The 9,741-nt window shown below is 49.5% G+C and overlaps 1 protein-coding gene across 1 annotated transcript in view; it reads right to left on the bottom strand.

Annotated features, from left to right (window-relative positions):
• LMO2 (LIM domain only 2) overlaps positions 1-8,493 on the bottom strand; it is a 28,974-nt gene extending 20,481 nt beyond the window's left edge. Inside the window, exon 1 of the mRNA XM_069469797.1 lies at positions 8,214-8,493. The gene's annotated coding sequence lies outside the window, so the exon portion shown is untranslated. The remainder of the gene's footprint in view (positions 1-8,213) is intronic.
• Between the last annotated feature and the right edge of the window lie 1,248 nt (positions 8,494-9,741).

Raw genomic sequence — 9,741 nt, forward strand, 5'->3', positions numbered from 1 at the left:
TCCGGCTGGTCCGAGAAGGCAAGTGTTCTGTGTGTGTCGCAGGCTTTGCAAATCTCTCATCCCTGGGAGTCTCAGAAATCCCCGAGGAGTTAGAAAGGGCGCGTAGCCAGGTTCCCATTTGATAGGGGAGGCAATTTGGCCAAAGCCCTTCCAGATCTGCTTAGACTAGAGAGCCACAGGACACTTACTCCTTAGGCTCCGGCATTCTTGCTCACAAGAAGGTCTTTTGAGAATTTATTTTTCAAGAGGAAGAGCCTCACTAGGCAAAAGTCAACACAGAAGCTGTATTACCTAGTAAGGGGCATCTGTTGGATTTGTCTTTTGAGTAATTCTGACACACGATTACAGTTATGAATAGATGGGCCTATCGTTGAAAATAATACCTACCTTTTATTGAACACTTACTATGTACCAGACATTTTATATATTTTATTTTACTTAGTCCTGATAACAACCATCTGAGATCAGTAGTAGTGTTATTACAATTTTACAGAGAAGAAAACTGAGAGTCAGAGAAATTCAATAACTTGCCCAGCACCACACAACTGCACAAATGCAGGCGATGGGATTTAAGCCTCGGTCTTCTGACTCTCTGCCCTTGGCTTATTCAACATGCCAATGTGGCTCAAATTTCCTTTGCATGTTAACAACACATATTCATAGGCCCATACCAAAGTGTCAGGTCAAAAGACCAGAAGGTCTTTCCCTGGATATCCAATCTAAAGTAGCCTCCTCCCCAGGCACTAACATATCACTATTTTATTTTCATCATTATATTTGTCACTACCTGATATTTTCTTATTTATGTATTTGCATATTATCTTTCTTCTCCACTAAGGGATAAGATCCATAAGAGCAGGGATAAGACATCCAAAGTTTTATGTCCTAGACACTGAACAAGGGAGTGGTTCCTAGTAAGTACTTAATACATATTTATTAGATAAATTACTGACACTGTCCAAAGCACTGTGTTAGGATTCTGAGTCTAGACCCAAATTCTTGTGGGGAAGAGGATCACCACAGAATACTGGTGTGACTCCTGAGGCTGTGGGCTGGGGACACATTGGCACACATTCCATGTATTTGCCATCCCAGAGAAATAAAATCCCAAGACAGTTAAGAAAGCCAGATGACACAGCAAGACAGTGGAAGAGCCAGGTAAAATGTAGTCCCTCCCTCCGAGGACCTTTATCTCTTACTTGGAAGTCAGAATGAACACAAATGTAATGCAGAACAAATACATGATCAACAGTGACGTGCTGACCCAAACTGCGATCAGACTGGATTAAGGAGAAATCAGAGTGGAAATAGGGATGGAAGGCTTCCTGGAGGAAGCAGAAATCCAGTTGCCTCATCCATGAGTGACTACCTGGGAACTTCCTTTGTGTCAGGCTTGTACTATGAGCTTTACATAAAGTGTCTTCTTTGGTCCTTTCAACACCATAATGAAATAAGTATTTCGATCATAATTTTATAGATGAGGAAACTGAGTCACAGAAAGGCTGAGAAACTTGCCCCAGATCACAGAGCTACTAAGGATTGAGTAGGAATTAACAGCCAGTGATTTCAAAGCTGGCTTTCTTAACCAACCTGGTAAGCAGAGAAGGTGTGTCTGGCAAGAAACAGCCCAAGTAAGGATCTGATCTGGGGGTGAGGGGTAGAGGTGCAGTCACTGAGTTAGACCATAATAATATTCTGAGAAAGGACCCGGGTTTGCTGTTCTCTCTCATTTAAAGGCATTTGATATCAAACCACCCCACACCTGAGCCAGTGATCCAAGTAATTCAAAGGTTTATTACCTGTGCAGGCGCAGGCTGTGAGGGGAGTCCCTGGGTAAGGGGTCCACTGACAAGAGGGCTCCCTGACATCTGAGCAAGAGAGCGAGCCTGGTACTAGGGACCCAGATATAGGACAGGAGCCCACCCGCCTGTTGAATAATACAGAGAGACAGTGGATGGCGGGGTTGGGGAGGGAAATTAATTTCGAGTGATCTCTTCCGGTGGGGGCCAAGCTGGGGGCAGGCAATCCAAAAGGGCGAGGGTAGATTTCTTGCATGTGACTTACGAGGTGTAGCAGATGTGAGTGTGGCTGCGGCTCTGATGGTTTCTGCCCCCGTGAGCGTTAATAAATGGCTGAATGTCATTTTACTGGGAGCAACTTTTTGCACCCAACTCAATTTCTTCAAAATTCACTCCCTAACATTTGATTTACTGTGCCAAGACTCTTGCTAATATACTTATATGTAGACTGTACCAGTTTTGCGTAGCCAGCTCAGTATGCAAAGTCCACTTGCAGGCAGGAGGGCCCCCTGAAACAAGGTCACCTCCAGTTGTAGGGGACGTCCACGTCCTAGGGAGTTCAGGGTACTGCATGAAAAATTTGTTTTGGGTTTGGTGGTACTTCCATTAGGCTGTTTGGATTACTGCCTGCAATATTTATCCACATACAGCAGCATACAGCATGTCCTTTGGGGGCACACGCTGCTGGGCAGCTAGCAAATCATCTGGAGCTAGTCCTTCATCTGCCACGCTGGCAGTTGGGATTTTGCCCTTCAGGGAAAGCTTTAAGTGCTGCTGCTCTTTGTGTTACGGGGGCTGATAGAACCTGGGACCTTTCTCTGTGTCATTTGCTAGTTTTCCCTGTGTGATCAGATTGTGAGTCCTTAGTCCCACTCCTCTGTCCCCAAACTTCACACTCATACCTAAGGCAATGGGTAGGAAGTCTCCAACTGGAGACTGCGACCGGGAGGGTTTGATTGCAGAGCGGTCAGAAAAATGTTAAGGAGCTTGTCAGAGCTTAGGTAGCTGGGACATGAGAAAGGAGTTATCTAGGGGAATGGGACCAGTGAATCAGGTTCCCTCTGGGGTGACTAATCTCTCCTGTTCCTTTGATATCTGGGGTGGGCCATGCCACGGGTCATGCTGTGCAGGCCTAGGAAGATACAAAGATCTGCACGTTCATTGGATAGATGCTTGATCTGGGCCAGCGACCAGACTTGATAGCGTCAGTCAATGCCCCAACGGTCTGGCCCAGCATAGGATAGGACAAGTCCTAGGGGCCTAGATCAGTAAGTAGTGTTTGGTATTGGTGGTTTTGTGGTGCAAATAAAGGGTGACCTTCTCATGGCGCAGATAGCAGGCCCCACATTGTATGAGGTCCAGCCATTGGATGGCTGCAAACAGTAGGCTTGCTTTGGGAGGCCCACGAGGGAAAGTTCTAGCCACAATAGGAATGAGGTTCATTGTGCCCGATGGGGAGGATGGAGGAAGAGAGAGTTGTAACTTTGGCGGTCTGTCTGGTGGCCACCCCTTTCAGGTATGTGACGCATGCTCAGTGGGGGATCCCCCAAGGGAAGGTGCTGTGCTCTGGCAGGGGGCACCTTGGTGGACGATGTGGGTAACGGGGTGTTCATCCTCCAGGATGTGGTGGCTGGATGGACTGCGGTCATCACCTGCAATGTAGTGGCTGGCTCCCTGGCAGATTCAGGTCATGGAGACATAGGTTGACATCAGGAAGGGCATCACAAAGATGTGCAGAGTAGAGTGGGTGATTGAGGGCACATTGAACTATGTGCTGGGCCGCCAGTTGGGCATTTTAATTATGATAAAGGCAGCTTGGGGGTAGAAGGGAGGACTGGAAATGCAAGATCACGTTCCCTTTTGTTTGTCCTGATGGCTGCTCAGGATAATATAATATTCCTCTCCTATGGTGTTGTAGAAGGAGAGTTGTATATTCCAAACAGATAGGGATGACACCGTGGGTGCCATAGTGCCCACGTGGCCTGGCATTAAGTAGGAAATCTGTGTCCCAGACCCAGGCCACCAGTTACATCAGGCATAGCTGGCTATTGATGTGCCACAATAACATTTTAAGGGTTTTAGGCTCCATAATAACATTCAGGACTGCCCATTTATAATGACTGGGGACATCTGTATCCCACAGCTGTGAGTGGCTATCCATAATTCAGCATCTATGGTGGGGAATAAATAGACTCAGGCATGCTATTTTATTTTATTTTATATATCTATCTATTTATCTTTTTTTTTTTTTTTTTTTTTTTAGAGACAGGATCTTGCTCTGTCACCCAGGCTGGAGTGCAGTGGCAGCATCATAGCTCACTTCAACTTCAGACTTCTGGGCTCAAGCAATCCTCCTGTTTCAGCTTCCCAAGTAGCTAGGACTACAGGCATACACCACCATGCCTGGCTAATTTTTTTTTCTTGTTTTTTGTGGAGATGGGATCTCACTATATTGCCCAGGCTGATCTCAAACTCCTGGTCTCAGCAATCCTCCCACCTCGGCCTCCAAAGTGCTGGGATTAGAAGCATGAGACACCACACCTGGCCAGGCATGCAATTTTAGAATATTGGTGTTGGGGACCAGGATCTCTTTTGTCTTGTTCCAAGATCCACATGACGGTAGGGGTCAGTCCAGGTGCCAATACTTCTATGTCCTGCAGGAAGAGCCCCAAATTAGCCAGCCTTTAAATCCATCATAAGTGGTAGGTGTTTTAGGGGACGGTAGTGCCTGCTTTCCAGGCTGGTGGAAATGCACTGTCAGGAGTTTTCCTGTTCCACCCAAGGCCAGCAGTTCCCACATTAATCCTCTGTGACTTGAACTCGGATTGAAAAAGGATAGAGGAACTGAGGATCGGAGGAGCCTGGGGCAGGCAGTTGTATATGGGAATCCATGACTTGGAGCCTGAGTCTCCTGTCAGAACCAGTAAAGGAGAAACGAAGGGCCCATAGGGGCAGGTATCAAGGGAGGTCAGAGCAGTAAAAGGAAACTGATTTGGGAAACCACATGCCATTTTGTAGCCTAAGAGGCTGTGGAGTCTCCCATGGCGTGGTGGGGGAAGTGAGCCTGTGACAGACAGGTGTATGTGCCCACCATGGTTGGGGCGCACTGGCTGGCCCAGGGGACCTGGGCGGAGGGCCCATGACCAGTAATTTGCCATTGCAAGTGAAGTCCATTTCATCAGTCATTCTGCTGGGAGTGACATACTGTGCCCAGCTCTGTCTCTCCGCAGGTATTCAATACGCCTAGAAGAGCAGTTGAATATGGGTGGGATGCCTGCCCCCAGGAATGTGGGCTTCCTGCCCCATTAGTCCACTGAAGCCCCTCTCGTAGGGGAGGATGTGAGGGGAGGCACGTTTGGGAGGGGCGTGGGGAGAGGCTGCTGTGCGCGGAGCTCCACCATCAATGAAGGGCTGGAGAAGGTCGGCGGGGGTCGAGAGAATGGCTGAGTGGGCAGGGACAGGAGGGACCCGCGTGGCTGGCCAAGACTTGTCTGCAGGAGACAAGGGAGGTACAGAGCCAGGGCAGCTCCAGCATCTAGAGCAGTCACTGTGGATGGAGCACTTACTCTAGCCAGACTTGTTCAAGCACATTAATGAATGTATTATCTCCCCCATCCCTCCCCCTGAGCCTGCGGGGTACACACGCCTGGCTTCGTGCCCCTGCCCCATCCACACAGGCCATTCTCCACGCGGCTGCCCGAGGGGCCTTTTATAACCTGTGCCAGACCATCTTGCTCCCCTGCCTGGAGCTCTGCCGAGGTTTCCGTCCGGCCCAGAGTAAAAGCCAAAGTCCTGGATGGCCCTGCGTGTCTGGCCCCAACCATCTCTGTCCCCTTCTCCTATTCTGCCTCCCTCCATCCCTCCCTGTGCTCAAGCTGCTCAGGCCCCCTCGTCATTCTTCAAACTCTCCCTTTATCGCCTTTGCTCTTTTCCTTCTCACTGGAACATTCTTCCCCAGATGTCAGTTCTCCTTACTAGAAAGGTCTTCCTTCATCACCTGAGTATGACACTAACAACCCTAACCACCCTGTCCCTCTCCCTCACTCTGTGTTATTCTTCCCCATAGCACAGTAAACTATCTGTTTACTCGCCTATTTGGCTGGTGTCTCTCTCCCCTTCTCTAGTCTGTAAGCTCCTCTCAGGCAAGAGCAACGTTTTTTTTTTTTTTATTGTTTTGTTTGTTTTTGAGACAGAGTCTTGCTCTGTGGCCCTGGGTAGAGTGCAGTGGCATCATAGCTCGCAGCAACCTCAAACTCCTGGGCTCAAATGATCCTCCTGCCTCAGCCTCCCGAGTAGCTGGGACTACAGGCGTGTGCCACCACGACGGCTAATTTTTCTATTTTTGTAGAGACGAGGTCTCGTTCTTGCTCAGGCTGTTCTCAAATTCCTGAGCTCAAACGATCCTCCCGCCTTGGCCTCACAGAGTTCTGGGATTACAGGCGTGAGCCACCGCGCCCGGCCGAGCAGTGTTTGTTTTGTTGACATGTGTGTACCCCCGGTGCCTACATTGGTTCCTGCTGCATATGAGGGGCCCCATAAATGTTTACAGAATGAGTAAAGTGTGTATTCTTATCCTGATTTGATGAAAGGGGAAAGCGAGGCTCGGGAAGGGTAAGGAACTTGTCCAAGCATGACAGCTAGTAGTTGCCCAAGCCGGGGTTCAAGCCCAGAAAAGTCTGAGCACCAAGCCTGCGCTCTTTTCCTTAGGGTGAACTAAATACTCTCAAGGAGTTTTGGGTCTTTGTAACTGAGAAAACGGGCTTCAATAAACAGAAATGAGGAAATCGAACAGGTTTGGGTGATGATAAGGGAAATATGACAAATTCATTTGGGACTCTGCTCCTTTTTGAGTCCACTTGGACCTCAGAGTTCAGGGGTAGCCATGTGAGCATTTCCTGTATGCCAGGCACTGCGCTGGCACGTAGGATTTAAAAATAAACAAGACTCTGTCCCACCCAAGGGGCTCACTGTCTGGGGGTGAAGTGTCAAGGGCACATTCGCTGAACTGCTGGTGCGGCAGCTGGGCACAGCCAGACTAGACCACAGAGGGGGGCTCCAGCTGGGCTCCCCGGGCCTGACAGTGTCCAGGTAGCAGCAGCTAACTGTCCCGTATGTCTGTTCAACAGAGTCACTGAACAGTTCTGTTGTGCCCTGTGAAGTAGTGACATTAGAGACACAGAAGCTGGTCAGACGAGGGCCTGTCCTCAGATCATATATTCATTCGTTCACCAGCTAGAAAACAAGTGCCTGCCATGTGTCAAACAGTCCTTCGTTCTCCGTATAAAACAATGAACACGGTGGACACTATTGCTATACTCAAGGACCTTACAACCTAGTGGCAAACCAATAAAATAAGTGATTGTATTATCATTACTATTACTAATATTAACAGCAATGATGACTAACACAGGTTAAGTGCCAGCCACTGTCCAAGCATGTCTATGACTTATTTCATTTATTCCTCACGATGGCCCTAAGGGTACCCCTAGATTACAGATGAGGAAGCTAAAGCTGCCGTCTCCCTAAAGTCCACAACGATTTCCTGGGAGCACAAAAGAGAGCTTGTGTCATGTTACCAGGTAAAGTCAGGAAAGGCTTCACAGAAGATTCACTTTTTTAAGGGGACCTAAAGAAGTGTGGGTTTTCTCTAAGCAGAAATATTGTGGCAAGAACCTGGAATAGCGGAAGTATAATATAATACCTGCTTCAAAAGGGAGCCGTGCAAAGTCAACAAAATAAGTAAAACCCTAGCACAGTGCCTGGCACAAAGCCGATACTCCCAAATGTTTGCTCCCCTTCATTGGTCTCCATTCACCCTGCTTTTTTAAAGACACTCTTCAAGTTATAACCTCCTTGGGAGCCAAGGTTTCTCTGAGGCCCTCTATTACGATCTTAGCCCTCAACTCAGAGTCGGAATGTGTATGAAAATGCTAGCAAGGGAGCAGCCCCACCCCTTCATTGCCTGAGGTTGTTATCCAAACACACAACACACACACACACACACACACACACACACACGCACACAGTTGCTGGGGAGAGCATAGTAAACACCAGCCTCTCTTTTGTATGAGAATAATTGAGTGGCCTCCCTTTGTGGCCGGTGTAGAGGAACAAATTAGATGGGTAAATTAACAGTTCCCGAAGACATTAGCAACCACCAGCTCAGGCAGTGAACGCCTGACTCACCGTGGGGCCTCTCCAAGCCACAGCCTATGAATAGATGCTCTTCCTCCCTCTGCCAGAGAAGCCAGAGTGCCCGGAACACCACGGGGGAAGCCCAAAGGCTCGTAGCCCCCCGTGGAATCTTTTTATTTTAAAAGACAAATTTAATTACCACTTCTGGCTCCTTGAAGGAGAAGAAAAAAGTTCCCTCACAATCCTCCATTCGCAGGAGGATTAATGAAGCCTGCTCACCCGCGGTTGACGTAATCCTGGTGGCTTCCTCGAGCAGATCTGGGCGCTGCCCCACTGATGCCTCCTGGGCTAATTGCTCGCTTTGCACCTGTTCCTTCTGGGGAGGCCCTGGCACCCTAACATCTGGTGCCTGGGCCACCTCCTCTCTCTGGCTGGACACCTGCAGGCCCTCGTGGATAGCAAAGCCCCCTGCACGGCTCAGGGGATGAGAGGGTGTTTCCTTCTCACTTCTGCTCAAGGCCAGTTGCTGTTCTTTGAGGGTGTTGCAAACCCCGAGTTTAGAGGGCTGGGCCTGTTGGTGGCCTGGTTGTCTATCTGGTAGGGCGGTGCCTTTGCCCTTGGCAGGGAGCTCTCTCACCCTCGATGTGCTGTGTGTAGAATCCCTGGCCCATCAGGGGTCGTCCTCTGTGCCAGACAGCAAGCCCTGCAGGGCCCAAATCCTAACTCAGACCCTCCTCCTCTGGCCGGGACGCGGAGAAGACTCACCATCCTCAGATTTGAACTGATTCCAACGGACCTGCAACTCTGAGAAGCTGGCTTTGGTCCTGTTCACACATGACTCCCTCTTCCTCCTTGGGCTCCTCGCTTGGAACTCGTCCCCTGCACCGCTTTTCCCTCCTGCCCAGGGCAGCTCCATTTCATCCCCGTAAAGGGGAGCTGCAGGCTGTACCAGTTTGGAGGCTCGCACAGACCTGGAATGAAATCTTAGCTCGGCCACTTACTAGCCGGGCAAACTCAGGTAAGATACACAGCCTCTCTGACCTCAGCATCCTCATTTGTAAAACGGGGACAATGGTACCCATTGCGCAGGGTTGCTGAGTGGATCAAATGAGAAAACACGAGGAAAGAGCTTGCACGAGTGCCAGTATTATGTAACACACGCAGTATTGTCTTACCCGGCAATAATTTCAGTGTATGGATTTGATCATCTCTTAGTTAGATATGAAATTCTTCTAACTTGGTTCTTATGAACCCCTCAGGGCCTGGAACAGTTATAAGTGTGCAGAAGTTGGTTCTTTATTAGCTGAATAAAAGGAGACTCTGGGCTTTCTTTTCTCTTGTCTCCACCATGAAACTCTTATCAGCTGCTCTCCCAGGGCTGCCTCTTTGATCCTAGGCTTTGGGGCCACTAAGCTCTCCTTTCCTTGTGCCCTGCTGAGTCCTGAAGTCCTGGTTTACACTGGACTGTTGCAATTCCCTGAAATGGCTGCTCCCTCCACCCCCGAGGGCCCTGTCTGTCAGCTGCCTCCCCTGCACGCATCGTCTGTATGCTGGGCCAGGTCCCCATCGCAGGGTGACAGTTCACCAGGGCTCACCCCCAAGTCTCTTCCAAGCATTAGCACCCCACCCCGGTCCAAAGATATCTTTTATAGCTGATCTCTAGGCGCACCTCCTACCTTCCAATTAGGAGCCTGTCAACACCGGGGCCATCATTCTTCCTGCAGCGGCTGACAACACACAGGCCCGCCGAGGCTGCTCAAGGAGAGCCAGGCAAAATGATTTCCATGGCGGTGGTGGCGCTGAGCAC

The sequence above is a fragment of the Eulemur rufifrons genome, chromosome 6 (assembly GCF_041146395.1).
Source record: "Eulemur rufifrons isolate Redbay chromosome 6, OSU_ERuf_1, whole genome shotgun sequence".
Lineage (NCBI taxonomy): Eukaryota > Metazoa > Chordata > Mammalia > Primates > Lemuridae > Eulemur > Eulemur rufifrons.